This window comes from Capsicum annuum, chromosome 9, assembly GCF_002878395.1.
Source record: "Capsicum annuum cultivar UCD-10X-F1 chromosome 9, UCD10Xv1.1, whole genome shotgun sequence".
NCBI classification, from domain to species: domain Eukaryota; kingdom Viridiplantae; phylum Streptophyta; class Magnoliopsida; order Solanales; family Solanaceae; genus Capsicum; species Capsicum annuum.
The window spans coordinates 171,360,733-171,377,598 of NC_061119.1; positions in this window are offsets into that span (position 1 = coordinate 171,360,733).

The following is a 16,866-nucleotide window of genomic DNA, read 5'->3' on the forward strand; positions in this document are numbered from 1 at the left end:
ATGGAAAAGTATTTAAACAATTTATATTAAAAACCCTCAACCCATAGTTCAAAACTCAACATCAATATCTCATGAACAATACTTTAAATCACATGCTTTTACAATATTGACAATAAAGGAAGAGTAACATGCCTGAAATACTAAGAAATTTGGAGAAGAAAACAACCTTAGAACCTTATATGACCACTTTCTTTAAAACCCTAGCCTTAACTTAAACTGAGAGAGAATTTGGGAGTGTTCTATTGGGAATGATGTGATAATAAAGCCCCAAGGAAGGCTTTAAGTCGTGGGGTCCAAGGGGTGAAATTGAGAAATGCCTAGAGTACCTCAACTTAAAAACTGAAAAAGTGTTGTCTTTGATTATGAGTCAACCATCGACTCATAACTTTCCTTGCGACTCATCACTATGGGTCATAACCAAGGTAGTACCACTAAGGAATCCCACACTGTTATCCTTACGACTCAACCACAGGACTCGTAATAAGACCTTACGACTCGTAGGGTTCAGTCGTAATCAACACATAACCCAAATTGGGACTTACACTGGACACCCTACGACTACACCTAATGACTCATAACGTATCCTTACGACTCTTGGTGAGCCACTCGTACTTAGAGCAGAATCAAGCCACAAACTTACTAGTTAGGTTACGACTCATCCCAACGACTCGTTAGGACACTCTACGACTCATAAGGTCTAATCGTAACCAGGGCATTGAGCTCGAAGCTCAAAGAATTTTCAAGGGCCAAAAATCCAAGGTGTTTTAATGCACTTTTAACTAAAGTGATTATGTGAGGTTGATTTATAAATATAGGTAATTTTTTATTTTTAAATGTTAAAAAATAAAAATTTTAGGACATTTTTTATATAAAAATATATTGAAAGCTTGTAACAATTTGGATACGCTAAAAAATATGTAAACTTCTGATGTAATAATGGGTTCATTGAAAAATAAAGGAGAACGATGAAGAAGAAATTGGAGGAAAAAGCTAAAGAGAAGTAACAAAGAGAAAAAGAAAGAAAAACTATATATTGAAGGGCTACAATTTCATGATATTATTGGTGTTATCTCATGTTTTAATGATGACTGAATGATATCGAAGGACCAGGTCCCTCGCCTACTTTGACCAGGCACAACTATCATATTCTACAAAATTTTGTCTGATAGTGCAATAATTGTCCAGGTGTACAGTGTACCAGAATATACATCTGGTTCAATCAAAATTCTATCACTCAATCTACACTACTATAAATACATAAGAATGCTCTTTCCTCCATAGTTTTTACAAATTGAAGAATCTCACGGTGACGACCAAAACTCTCTCTAAGTTCAAGTTCTAAATCTCTTTATATTTATAGTGTAGGTATTCTTGAGTCGAGTCTTATAATCAATTTACTCAAGGATTAAGAGTAAAACTTTTCTTTTGTTGTTGAGTTTCTTAGGTAGAGTTATCTAAATTTGTGTTGGTTAGAGTTAACCAATATTGAGAGTGACATTGACAGAGTTGTCAAGAGGTGATTGTAATAGAGTTATTTACAAATTAGAGAAACTTATAGTTTAGTTCGAATGAAGTCTGTAATCAAGATGTGTTTTGATTATAGTGGAGTTTGAGAGCCTGTGAGTGCAGGTTATGGTTTTTTCTCTCTTGAGTAAAGAGGTTTCTACGTAAATAATTATGTTGATTTATTTACTGCATCTTTGTGTGCTTGTTGCTTTATTGTCATATAATTCACTTTCGGGACCTGGTCCCTTAGTGATGGTGTACCCCTCACGTTTTTACAATTGGTATCAGAGCGAGGACACTCTAAAAGGTTAACACCTAGAGTGAATTCTTGATCATGGTTACACCACCTAATCAGGAGGAGGGGCAATATACTACTAGGCTACCCCATTTCAATGAGCAATACTATGGGTGGTAGAAAATTAGGATGTATGATTTCATTATGACTAAGGATGGAGAGCTAATGAATGTGATACTTGATGGTCCCCATGTGCCAGTATGAGAAGTCAAAGAAGGAGACATAACTAGAATGATTGTTAAAACTAGGAGAGAATATGATGATGAAAATTGTAAAAAGATTGAAAAGAACTTCAAGGCCAAAAAATTATTGGTTGATGGGATAGGACTAGATGAATACAATTCTTGTGAGAATGCCAAAGAGATCTGGGACTGCCTGAGAACAGATCATGAAAGAGCAACTGATGTAAATGAATCAAAAGTGGATATGTTGACCACTTAGTATGAAGTCTTCCTTATGAAGGAGGGTAAAACTATTCAAGAGATGCACACAAGATTTACTTCAATCACAAATAAGTTGCATTGCCTTGCTGAAGTTATTTCCCTGCATAAACAAGTAAGGAAAATTTTGAACTTCTTCCTAAGTCATGGGAGAGAAAAGTTGATGCTATCTCTGAGGCTAGAAATTTAAAGATACTCACTATGGATGAATTAATTGGGAACTTGAAAATTCATGAGTTGAAAAAACAAAGGTCAAGAAAAGAAGGAGGTTAAAAGAGAAAGTCACTAGCCTTAAAAGCTTCAAAGTCTGAGTCCAGTGATGAAGATATTGATGTTGATTACTTAGATAAAAGGATTGTGGAGGTCATGAAGAAAAATGGTCAATTGCAAAGAAGAGAAAACAACAGTAGAAAAAGAGCACTATTGAAGTTTATCACAAATAATCAGAAGGAGATAACAGAAAATAGAAGGACCAGGTCCTCAAGAAGTCAAGAAGGAAAGTAGTTGTTGATTATGTAGTTAACAAAGCCCTAACTATCTAGGAGATACCTCAAGTGAATCTGATGAATCCGAAAAGATTGATGATACTTCTATGTTAGCTGTGGAAGTAATGAAATATCCTACAACTCTCTTTTTGTTCTCATGGTAAAATCAGATGAATAAGTAGAGAATGAGGTAACTCGTTTTTATATTAAGCAGAACTTGAATGATTATTCCCCTAAGAAGATGAAGGAAATCGCAAATATCTTGATTGATTATGTGTGTAAACTTATTTATGAGAGAGAATTACTTAAAGATAAGGGAGAAAATCTAGAACATGAAAATTAGCCTTAATCATTCAGTTTTCTGAAGTAGGAGAACGGTCATTAAAATTAAAATCTGAAAACAAGGATTTGATGGATAAACTAAAGAAGATAGTTGAGTCTAATGAGAAGGTAAAAAAAAAGCTTTAAATTTATCTTGAAGAAAAGTTGAAGAATTCTCAAAAGCTTCTTATGACTGCACTCCATAATAATGAAGAATTAGAAAGGACCTGGTCCGTATAAAAGAAGATCTTAAAAAATCTATAAAATGTACCACATCTTCACAAATCCTTACAAATCTAACCAGTCAGGGTATCAATAATTATAAAGGTCTTGGGTATCTGTACAACACTCGTGCTCTTAAGTCCCAAGGCAAACATGTCTCTGTTTCTAAAAATAAGGCCAATAATCATTTATGCACTCACTATATCGGGAATGGTCACTTGAAGGAGAAATGTCAGGGATTGCTTAGAGTTAAAATAAACGTTGCTAGATATGTCCAGCTAAAGCAGTATTTCCCTAAGGGATCTAATTCCTTGAAAAATTTTAAGTAGAATAAATTACCTAACAGGACCAAGAAAGCTCTGATCACTCTCTTGTCTTTCTTTTGGGAACTCAGACTCAAGTGGGTTCCCAAATTTAACAAGTGACCTCTGTAAACAGGTGGGAGTAAGAGAAGGCAGTCAAAGCCGGTTCATGGATAGTGGATGCTCTAAGCATATAACTGGAAGAACTAACTATTTTCTCTCACTCAATGCACTTCAAGGTGGAGGTGTCTCCTTTGAAAATAAAAAAAAAGATATATTCATGGTGTTGGAAAGATAGGGAAATCCTTAAATCACGCCATTGAGGATGTGTATTATGTGAATAGTTTAAATTATAGTATTTTAAGTGTGTCCCAAATCTGTGACAAAGGAAATAAAGTGAAGTTCCTATCTGATGGGTGTACTTTATCCAATTTAAAATTTGGGAAAGTTATACTCAAAGCTAAAAGGTGTAAGAATATATATGTGGTTGATTTAGACTCAGTAGCTGATTGTGAATTAACATGCCTAAGTGCTCAAAGTGAAACTATTGATTTGTGGCACAAAAGGTTGGGATATGTAAGTTCCTCTCTACTTAACAAACTAATCTCAAAGGACCTGGTCCATGGTGTTCCAAACCTGCAGTTTTCAGAAAACAAGATTTATGATGTTTGTGTCAAAGGAAAACAAACCAAATCATCCTTTAAGCAGAAGAAGTAGGTAAGTACCACAAGACCCCTTGAATTATTGCACATGGACTTTTGTGGACCTATCAAAGTTCAAAGTAGAGGTGGGAAAAGATATGTTTTTGTCATTATGGATGAATACTCAAGATTCACTTCGACCATATTCCTAAAAGCTAAGGATGAAGCTTATGAAGTACCGGTGGTCTTTACCAAGAAAATTTAGGTGAAGCTGAACAACAAGATTGCAGGATTCAGATCTGATCATAAACTGAGTTTGAGAATTTCAAAGTTGAAGAATTCTATGCTTAAAAAGGAATTAGTCACAACTTCTCTGCTCCAAGAACTCTTCAACAAAATGGAGTAGTTGAAAGGAAGAATAGGACACTCATAAAATTGCTAGGACTATGTTGATTGATAGTGGCCTTTCAAAAAGTTTTTGGGTTGAAGCTGTCAATACTGTCGGTTATATGACCAATAGATACCTGACCAGATCTCTCTTGAACAAAACTCCATATAAACTTATTTTTGACAAAAAGGCGAAACTTGATTATTTTAGACCCTTTGGGTGCAAATGTTTTATTCTAAATAATGAAAAGAATGAGCTTGGGAAATTCGACTCCAAAAGTGATGGAGTTGCATTTGTAGGCTACTCCTCAACAAGCATATAGAGTCTTCAACAAAAGGACTCTGTGTATGGAGGAAAATGTACATGTGATCTTTGATAAATCAAGAAAGTTAAAAGATTCTGCTGGAGGTGAAGATTCTGTCATGAATGGATTTATTCCTATTCAAAGGGATGGTATAGCTGAAGCTGAAGTTCAAGAACATAATGATAGAGTTGTAGATGAAGAAAGTGATGGTGAATTAGGTCCTTAGTTGCTGAATCCAAATTTAAAAGAGGAACATCAAGAAAAACCTGTTCAAAATCCTCAAGGACCTAGTCCCAACAGACCTCAGTCAAAAAGATTAAATTGGAAGCACAAATCTTCTCACTACCTTGAAAATCTGACCTCTTCCTTGGAATCTGGAATGCAAAGAAGAGCTCAAGCTTCTTGTCATAGGTTGAGCATAAGTATGTAAAAAATCCCTAAAAGATGCTGACTAGATTAATGTTATGCAAGAACAACTTCAACAATTTGAAAGGAGCAAAGTTTGACACCTGGTCTCCAAGCATATTGACAAAACAATCATTGGGATAAAATGGGTGTACAGAAACAAACAAGATGAACATGACACTATCAGTGGAAATAAAGCAAGAGTTGCTATTCAAGGATATAATTAGGAGAAAGGTATTGACTATGATGAGATCGTTACTTCTATTGCAAGGATGGAAGTAATTAGAATTCTTATTGCTTTTGCTGCTTATATGGGTTTCAAACTCTTCCAAATAGATGTCAAGAGTGCCTTTTTAAATGGTAGTTTGAAAAAAGAAATTTATGTTAAACAACCTCTAGGTTTTGAGGATTTTGATTTCCTACATCATGTTCTGAAGCTGGATAAGGCTCTCTATAGGTTGAAGCAGGCACCTAGAGCTTGGTATGAGAGACTATCAAAGTTTCTTCTGAAAAATAGTTTTAAAAGGGGAAAATTAAAAATACCTTCTTTCTGAAGCCCAAAGGGAACAACTTGATAATTGTGCAAATCTATGTTGATGACATAATCTTTGAAGTAACCTCTAAATCTCTATGTTGAGAATTTGCCAAATTAATGGTGAGTGAGTTTGAAATGAGCATGATAGGTGAATTGAGCTTCTTCCTAAGGCTTCAAATTTAAAAGATATCCCAAGGTACAATGATTTGTCAAGAAAAATATATCATAGAGCTACTGAATAAATACAATAAGTGAGATGTCAAGCCAATTGATACTTCCATTAGAACCAATTCAAAGATAGACAATGATGAACATGGTCCTCAATTAATGGGACCATGTATAGAGAAATTGTTGGAGCCTTATTATACCTCACTGCTAGCAGGCTAAATATTGTGTTTAGTGTTAGTATGTGTGCTAGATTTCAGACATGTCCAAAGGAGTCTCATTTAAAAGCAGCCAAGAGAAATTCTCAAGCATCTGAAAGGGATAGGGGACTTGATCCTATTTATCCATCTAAATAGATTAGGTTATGCTGATGCTGATTATGTTGGGTACTTGGTGGACATAAAGATTACCTCAGGAATGGCTCATTTCCTTGGACCCTCTCTAATTTTCTGGGGATCTAAGAAACAAAATTCAGTTGCACTATCTACTATTGAAGTTGAATATGTTGCTGCAACTTCTTGTTGCGTTCAATTTTTATGGATCAAACAGCAACTGGAGGATTTTAGGATTGTCTCTGATCCTATTCCCTTGATGTGTGGCAATATAAGTTCTCTAAACATGGCTAAAAACCCAGTGCAACATAAAAGGCCAAAGCATATTGACGTGAGGCATCATTTACTGAGAGATAATATTTAAAAAGGAGCCATTTGCATGAATTCTATAAGACTAAGGATCAGGTAGCTGACATCTTCATAAAGGTTCTTCATAAGGAACAATTTTTGAAGAATAGGCTGAGGTTGGGTTTGATCAAGATGAATTAACCTACTTGGTAGATCAAGTTCTTCAATTCATTGGCTATGATTAGAAGATAGGTATCCTTGATGTGCTTTTTAGTGTAACTCAGTACCATACCATTTTAGGTATACACGCATGGTAAAACCACTTTAAAGGAAACAGATGAAATAGACACAATATAAAATATTCACTCAAGCAAGGGAGGGACCTGGTCCCGTACCATAGGTTAGTATCATTAATGTGCACTTTAAAAATATATAAATTTTTGTCTGAAAAAGCCATATTTTTCCCTTCTCTATCTGAAAGTTGTCAAATCCTCTGAAAAATGAAGAGTTGCACCTATTGTGACCAGAAACATCCTATACCCTTTAATCTCAAATGTTGCAATCTTTTCTTCCTTTAAATACAAAATCAAATTCCCTTTTCCACTCACTTTTCCAAAATTAACTTTTAAACTTTTCTCTCTCAAAAGCAATTTTTTTCCTATTCTAAAAAAATTATCTTTCCTTATTTTAAATAATCTATTAAAATTTCAAATGACTAACAAAACCTCGTCCTTAAGAACCTCATATGAAGCCGAGTCTGTCCAAACCTCTTCTCTTCTCTCTAAAATACCAATTATTGAGTCGTCTTCCTTACTTGTCACTAAGGAAGGATCTACCATGGAAGAATCCCTAAAAATAGTAAAACCTACCTCTAAGACAGTTGTTATGGTTGACCAAAGTGAAGTCTATGGGTCATCCATAGAAGTTGAGTTCCCTCAAAACCCCGTTCCTTTAGAAAAACTAGAAAGACTAACTATTCTGAAACTCTGAACGAATCTGGTTCTCCCACCCTTTTTGATTCAAACCCTATCCTTTCCCAATTGATGAAGATCTACCAGTAAAAAAATCAAACTCCGCTAGTAGTGAGTTAGCTGAGGAGGATTAGGTTGGTGAGAACTCAATTTTGCTGTCAAATTACCCCAGGGACAGTTTTATAGGGCTGGAGAAAATAAGTTGTTGGCGATGAAAATATTCTCCCCACAGGTGATTTATCTTCTAAGGACGATGAGCCTATTGGTTCATTTATTCCATCTCCTAATAAAGATGAGGATGACTTGCTTTTAAGGTGGTCAGTACAAAAACAAAGAGGCAGCAAAGGAAAGGGTAAAGTGGAGGAAACAGGGAAAGTAACTAAAACTTACGCAACAAGTAGTGTTGAAAATAAGCTCAGGGGGGATGTTATAAAGGCAAATAAGTCTGGAACTATTAAAAGAAGAAGGTTAAAGAGGGGGATTGTTATTAAGGAAGAAAATGTAAAAGTGGTTAAAGTTAGTGAAGAAGAGGAAGAGATTGATATTGATACTGCTACTGCAACAGAAAAAAGGAAGAAAGAAGTTCAAGATGAAGGAAGGACCAGGTCCTTCCCAAAAAAATTAAGGAGTCCCATCGGTATGAAACAAAAACACAGAGATGTGAAAAAGAAAGAAAGTAACTCGGAGACCTGGTCCCAAGAAGAGAAAAATGGCTGAATAAAAACCAGGTAGTCGTTATAAAAGAAAAAAAGTGGAGCAAGTAGAGAAGAGTTGACTTGGGAAAAAAGAAATGAGTCTGAGAACTTAGAAGGTATTGACTGGGAGAGTCTTTGACTCTAGGATTTTTTAGAAACCTGATATGGTGGAGTTAGTTGAGTATGTTAGACATCAGGTTGCGCCTCCTAGAGGAACCAGTTCCCTCTGTCTTTGAAGGTGAAGCAAGGTAATTCTACTATACAATAAAGTTCTCAAGTGATGGACTAAGCTTAACTGCTTTAGTTCAAGGGAAGAAACTGAAATTAGATGAAGAGATTCTTGGAAAAATTCTAGATGTTCCCATAATTAGAGTTAGGATTGTGTTAAATCAACACCCCTCAACAAAATTCATGGTTGATGCTAGGGGTGTACAAACCGAACCGTTAAGCCAAACCGAACCAATGAATCAAACCAAACCGAGGAAAAAAACTGACTTATAGTTTGGTTTGATTGGTTTGGTGTTGGTAAAAAAAATTGATCATTCTTGGTTTGGTTTGGTATTAGAAAAAATAAAATCAAACCGAACCGACGTAATACATATATAATTTTATTTTTTAATACGTAAAAAAATATTACTTATAATCTACTTTCTGATTACTTTTATTATTTTTCTTATATTCAGAAAATAGATATATGTATATATATTCTTGGGCCTTTAATTATAGTATTTTTCCATTAATAACAAATTAATACAAAGCCCAATATCTATATCTATATTTATATCTGTATCTATATCTATATCTATATCTATATCTATATCTATATCTATAATCTATAATTTATATCTATAATCTATCTATATCTATAATATATTAAAAGTGTGAAGAAATGTTGTTTGAACTTTTTGCCCTTCATTAAAAGTTTTCGCTTTAGGTAAAATTGTCTTTTCACTATTTTTTTCTAATTTTTAAGAGTTAATAATTAATTAATATATATTTATGGTAAAACCTTTTCTTATTAGAAGTCGTTAGAATTAATGACAACTAATACTTTTTCATTAGTTTAAGAATTATAAAACAACTAAATTTAATTTTAATAAGATTTGAAAAATCTAGAAATAAATATAAAAGCCTTAAAATAAGAAAATTTTAATAAGTATTAAATTTTAAAAAGTTTTAAATACGTAATAAGAAACATCTTTTTATTATTTTATCAAATTATTATTTAACTATTTTTACTAAAAAAACACATCCCACCTTAAAAAGAAAAAAATAAGTAGTGTCAGATTGTAGTTAGCATACGACCTAATTTCTTTCTTTTAAGTATGGTTTTTGATTTAATTAGGAGTCCTTAATTTTCTTTTCTTTTAAGTTTCATTTGTCTTGATTTTCTATAATAATTATTTTTTTATGAAAAAAGTTTCTCAAATTAGATTAGATTTCTTCCATGTTTCATCCTCTTTCTTAAAAGGAAAAAAAATTGTACATCTATATATTGAGCATTCCTTTTTTCCAATAAATTATAGAATAACATTCACAATTTAATTGTTAAAGAGTATTTTCAAGAGAAGATTAGTTTTATGTTCTTTAATATTAGTTTTTAATTTGTAGGTCAACAATATTAAATATTATGCATCTTTTATTAACGTTTTTTTATCATATGATTTATTATAATTTCAATTGTTAGCTTTCGCATGATGTGCAGGTAAAGAAAAATTATGTGAGTGTGTGGTTGAGACTTCGTGCCGATTATGAGAGGATTTAAAGGTATGTTTTTTTTAAAAAAAAAATTATTTCTCATTCATATCGGTACGATTTATGTTGTTAAGGCATTGATTAGAAGTGCACGTTTTGCTCTTTGATTCGATTTTATCAAATTTCAATTCAATTTTTTGATTTACAATTTTAAAAAGTAGACATCGAACACCGAATCGAACTATTTCAGTTTGGTTCATTTTCTTTCAACCTTGTTTTTATTTGATTCGGTGTTCAAAAATATTTAAACTTTTTGTCCTTCGTTAAAAGTGTCTGCTTTAGACAAAATTATTTCTTCAATATTTAAGAATTGAAAATTTATCAAATATTTTAGTAAAATATATGTTATATTTGCGCTATTTTATCAAAGTGTGAAGGATCTTTGAGAAGTGATTTAAATTTTTTGCTCTTCATTAAATTTTTTTGCAATAAATAAAATTATCTAATTTTAAATAATCAAATGTTACACGTGCGGCCTCGGGAGTGTTGTGTGATAAAAAGGTGCCGCCCAAACTTAAAGGTAAATTCTACAGAGTGACAGTCCGTCCGGCCATACTGTATGAAGCGGAGTGTTGGCCAGTCAAGAACTCCCATATTCAAAAACTGAAGGTGGCAGAAATGCGGATGTTGCGTTGGATGTGTGGGCTTACTAGGGATGATAGAGTTAGGAATGAGACTGTCTGAGAGAAGGTTGGTGTGGCTTCGGTGGAGGACAAGATACGGGTAGTTCGGTTGAGATGGTTCGGGCATATGATGAGAAGAGGCACGGATGCCCCAGTTTGTAGATGTGAGAGGTTAGCTTTGGATGGTTTCAGGTGGGTAGGGGTAGGCCAAAGAAATATTGGAGAGAGGTGATTAGACATGACATGGAGCAGTTACAGCTTACTGAGGACATGATCCTAGATAGAAAGGTTTGGAGGACACGAATTAGGATAGAAGGCTAGTGCATGCGGGAGGGTCGTAGTTAGTAATTAAGGGAGCGTCGGTATAGGGGGTGCCTTTGGTTCGTTAGCGTAGGGTATTACTTTATGGGTGTCTTATTTCTGTTGTTCCATCTTGTTTCATGTTTTTACTATAAATTTATTTATTACTCATTGTCTTGAGCCGGGGGTCTATCGAAAACAGCCTTGCTACTTCTTCGGAGGAAGTGGTGTGGACTGCGTACATCTTACCCTCCCCAGACCCCACTGTGTGGGAATACACTGGGTTTGTTGTTGTTGTTGTTGAAATCTTACACGCGCGAGACACGTGGGGTTTAACTAGTTAATATAAAAACCTAAAACTCTTTAATTTCTTCACTTTTTACATTTTACTTTCCAAGTTTTTAGAGAGTTCTCATTATTTTCTCATCTTAATTTTCTCATTCGTCAAGTTGTGATTTAGGTCTGTTTCTCTTCTTTCACTTTTTTTTTATGGAATTATGTTATAATTAATTACTTTTTGGAGTTAAGTTTTTAATAAGTTGTCTCCAATTCTTCATTCTTTTGTGTGCTCACATTTTATGTGAAGAAAACTTTTAAACAAGCTACTGTGTCTAGTAACTTAGAAATTGAACTACTTAGGTATCCACATAATATTACTTTGAGAGATAGTAGTTTAGACGTCTTAGTAATTTGCCAACTTAATTTTTATTGAAACTACTCTATGACCTTTTTTTTTAATCTTTTTAGTGAAAATATTTAATTTTTTTCTTCAATCACATTATAATTGTAAAAAAACTGAGAAAATCGAAAAATCGAAAAAATCTGACTAAAACCAATATAAAAAAACCGATTGTATATCGGTTTGATTTGGTTTAGAGATTTAGAAAATCGATGTTATTGGTTTGGTTATATTTTAATAAAAAACTGAACCAACCCGACCTATGCACACCCCTAGTTGATGCTTTAAAAATAGGACAATAGCTTCTACTGTGGATCTGTATGTGATTGAGTGTCTGAGCAAGTTCAAACTTATCGGTTTGCCTGCTTTAATGATAAAGCACATGTATAAGGTTATCTATGCTAAGAAAGGAAAACATGGCATACCTTATGAATATTTCCTAAACAGGGTATTTGATCACTTTGGGGTTGTTGGTGAAAAGGAGACTCCTGAAACTGCAAAGCAGATGTTCACTCTGACAACCTTGATTGAAAATGAATATGTAGAAGGAAAAGTAGGGACCATGTCCAAGGTGTCAGAATTGTTATTAGCTAAGAAAAGATTGAGCAAAGAGGTGGAGGAAATGAGGATCGATTTAGCTGCTAAGAATGTAGAGATAATACAGTTAAAGATAGGGAACCAATAGCTTTCCACTGAGGGACCAGGTGTTGCTGAAGCACTTAGAACAGAAAATGCAGAACTCAACCTAAGGTCTCAGCACTCACACAGGAGGTTCAAGGGTTGAATGCAAAAGTAAAGGACTTCACTAAGCAACTGTTGAACTCTCACGCTACAGAGAGTTCTAGGATGAAATTGTTGCTTAAGTCCCTCTCCCCTAAATATCCATCTACCTAAGACTCTCCACCCCCCCTTTGTTTCCTATTGGAACCCGGTGTTAGTTTCCCCTTGTTATTTCTAATGGCTTTTTAGGTTCAAGAATTTTATGTTAATTTTAATTGTATTGTATGGTGTTTGCCTATCTTTAATGATTGAAATCATATTTTGTGCCTATCAACTATTTCTCATTCTTTAAGTTGTTGATTCATGTTAGTGTGGCCCCAGTGGGCATGAGTTAACCAATTTGTGCTTAATCCTACCTTGGTTTACTGTTCTTACTTTTTTATGATGCCAAAAGGAGGAAATTGAATTTACTATAATAGGGACCAGGTACCATAAGTAATGAATATTGGAGTATTGATGATGGGGTAATAGCTATAGGGGGAACACACACTGATGCTATTGTGATGTGTGTGATAAGAGAGAGAGGGAGTAAAGAGATACTACTGATAGGGGGAATGTTGGTGTATGTGTAGATGTAGTTACTCTAAATCTAAATGAATTTTGATGCTTCGTGGACATGGTTTTTCATTATCATAAAGGGAAAAATTATTGTCTCATGTTTTGATTATGACTGAATGATATCAGAGGACTAGGTACCTCGCCTACTTTGCCCAGGTACATCTGTCATACTCTGCACAATTTTATCCACTAGTACAATAATTGTGCAGGTGCACCGCATACCAGAATGGACTCCTGGTCCAATCAAAATTCTATCACTCAATTCTATATTACCAGAAATACATAAGGATGCTCTTTCCTCTATAGTTTTTGAAAGTTAAAGAACCTCATGGTGGGGGCGAAAACTCTCTCTAAGATCAAGTTCTAATCTCTTCATACTTATAGTGTAGGTGTTCTTAAGTCAATTCTTGTAATTGATTTACTCAAGGATTAAGAGTAAAGATTTTATTTTGCTATTGAGTTTCTTAGGTAAAGTTACCTAAGTTTGTATTGGTTAGAGTCAGAGGTGGAGCAAAAATTTTTCTTAGGGGGTACAAAATCTGAAGAAAAACTCATCGAAGGGGGTTCAACATCTAGAATATATAAATAAAAATTATTTTAACCATGTATTAATAATATAATTTTTTGTCGAAGGGGGTTCGAACGAACCCCCTTTAATAGGCTAGCTTCGCCTCTGGTTGGAGTTAACCAATATTGAGAGTGACATTGATAGAGATGTTAAGAGGTGATTATAATAGAGTTATTACAAATTAGAGAAACTCAGAGTTAAGTTCACATGGAGTCTGTAATCAAGATATGTTTTGATTAAAGTGGAGTTTGAGAGTCTGCAAGTATAGGTGTGTTAATTTATTTACTGTATCTATGTGTGTTTGTTGCTTTATTGTCATATGATTCACTTTAAGGACTTGGTCCCTTACCGATGGTGTACCCCTATGCTTCAACAGTTGGAATTAGAGGAAAATATAAAGGATAGAAAAGTAAATATTTAGGTCAATCTTAAAAAAAAAATCTAAAAAGTAAAAAGTTAGGGTACCTAACTTCCCACTTTTTGCTTTTCTTAATTAATTTTTTATTTTTGTAAAACACTTTTTAATTTTATCAAACACATAATAAAACTAAGAAAGAGATTAAAAGTTGGTTTGATCAGATTTAATTTTATCCAAACGGACTCTTAGTCCTAATACAAGAATGTTTTATTTTGTCTTAGATAAAATTTCATTTATACCTATTAGTATGTTTTCAGATGGAGAAATTATAGCATAATAGGATTACCCCGTATAGCCGGGCTATATGATTTACCAAAAAAATAGCATCCTCCTACTTCTTCTTCTTCTTCTAATTAGGCTTCTTCTTCCTTCTTTAATTATACCATATAGCCTCTTCCTTAATTCTACTTAGTATTTTTCTTCCTTCCTTCCTCGCTTCTTCTTCACTCTTCACCTCTTTCATATTCTTTTCTAATTGGCAAAATAACCTTCTGGACTCCTGTACTATGTCGGTTTTGTAAGTTGGACACTTCTACTTACATATTTGTCATCTGGACCCCTGAACCCACAAAAAAGCTATATTTTAAACCCTTTGACCGTTGACTTTGCCTATATGACATTAAAATACTGTCTAGGATAAAGAGAGTGATTACACTCGCTTGAAGTACGAGTGAGATCAATTTTTGGTCAATTTTATCTTAAACTAATTAAAAAAAATTAAAAATAATATTAAAATTGAAAAAAAAATAAAGAGGGTTTTTTATTCACTTTCTCAAACTTACCCTTTGCACAATTTAAATTTTACTTTCATTTTGTTCTCCTTTCACTCCAAACATGCCCTTTGCGCACTTCACAATAATGGCCGCCAAGAAATTCCCCCGTAACCCTAACCTAATCAACGGAATCGGCAAATTCTTTCGTTCCAAAATGTACCACAAAAAGGGGATTTGGGTTATCAAGAAGAAGAAGGGCGGTAAATTCCCTACCTACCCAAAATCCACCATCGTCGTTGCTCCGCCCTTAACCGCTGCCATCAAACCACCAAAATTCTACCCAGCTGATGACGTGGAAAAATTTCTCATCAACAAACACAAACCAAAACCCACAAAATTAAGAGCCAGTATTACACCTGGTACTGGTTTGATTATTCTAGCTGGGAGATTTAAGGAAAAAAGAATTGTGTTCTTGAAACAACTTGTATGTTCTGGACTATTACTTGTTAGTGGATCGTTTAAGGTTAATGGGATTCTATTAAGGAGAGTTAATCAAGCTTATGTTATTGCTACTTCAACGAAAGTGGATGTTAGTGGAGTTAAGATTGACAAGATTCAAAGGAAGTTTATGTTATTCCTTGTCTTTGTTGTGGTTAATATTATCGTTATTCATTATAAAAAAAAATATTGTTGCTCCTGAAGAGGGTCTTTGTTGGTTGATATTGTTATTGTTGTTCATTGTCAAAAAAAAATTATATATCCATGAAGAGGGTCTTTGCTTTGCTGTGGTTGATATTGTTATTGTCCATTGTAGAAAAGAAAATTTGTTGTTGTTCCCAAAGAGGGTCTTTGCTGATTGATATTGTTGTTGTTGTTGTTCATTGTAAAAAAAAAATTATATATCCTTGAAGAGGTCTTTGTTGTGGTTGATATTGTTGTTTGTTGTTCATTGTCAAAAAAAAAAAAAAATTGTTCTTGATTTACTTTTAAAATTTTTTTTAATCATTTTCTCAATTTAAATTTTTCATTTTGTTTAGGATTAATTTTGTAACTTTTACAAATTGTTGAAGATATTTAAATAAAAATTAAAAATTCATTATGCTTGTGTAATGTGAATTTATAGTTAAAACTTTAAATTTATAATTAAAAATTTAATTTAATTTAAATTAAAAATTTATTGTATTTGTGTATTAGAATTTCTGTAATTTATAAAAAAAAAATATTTAATTAAATTTATTTTAATATTTAATTTCTTGTGTAGCATTTTAAAAATAACATAAAATTTAATGTAATACTTAAAAATGACTTGGCGGCTGATGTGGCAGTAGACGTGGTAGACGTGTAAGCTGACATGATAGCTGATGTGGCGAGAGTGTGTTACACTCACCAAAAAGTGTTTAAAATGTTGTTTTTTAGTGGGTTTAGGAGTCCAAATGACAAAAATGTAAGTAGAAGTGTCCAACTTACAAAAGCGACATAGTACAGGGGTTCATCAAACCATTTTGCCTTTCTAATTTTCTTCAAACTTCACTTTCATAGATGCTAATTGATAATTATAATAGCTACCTATTGAGTTTCGTTGTTTATTTTTTTTCATTCGAGGGAAAACATTGTCATCTCCATCTTGAGTAAGTTGGGACTAAGCATTTCGTTGATCGGAGCTCTGTTATCTGAAAAACGAGAAGATGAGGAAAGGGGCTGAGGGTGGTGAAACAGTTTGCGGTTATTGTGGAGTTCGGTGGTGGTTTGTAACTTGAATTTCTGCTTCAATATATGTCACACACACATTTACTAGTTAAGTGTTTGTGCGTTGCACATGGATATCACGTTAATTAATAGTAAATATATACAAAACATAAATTATTATGTGTATGTTATATTTTTAAGTATAAAACTTTAAATAAGTCACTAATACACTATTAAATCAACATGTTAATAGTAGAAAAAAGTAAACATCAAACAATTTTTAAAGGCTAAACCCATCGGTGGTCCCCTAAACTTGGCACGATCTTTCACTTAGGCACCCTAAGTGGACGTTGTTCACTTTTCACACCTCAAATAGCATACGCGGATGTTATTTTGACACGTTTTGCTTAATCAGCAATATTATACTGTGTGCGTGTATTACACGCGCCGATGAAGTGTAAAGTGACCAATAATATCATAACATTTATCAT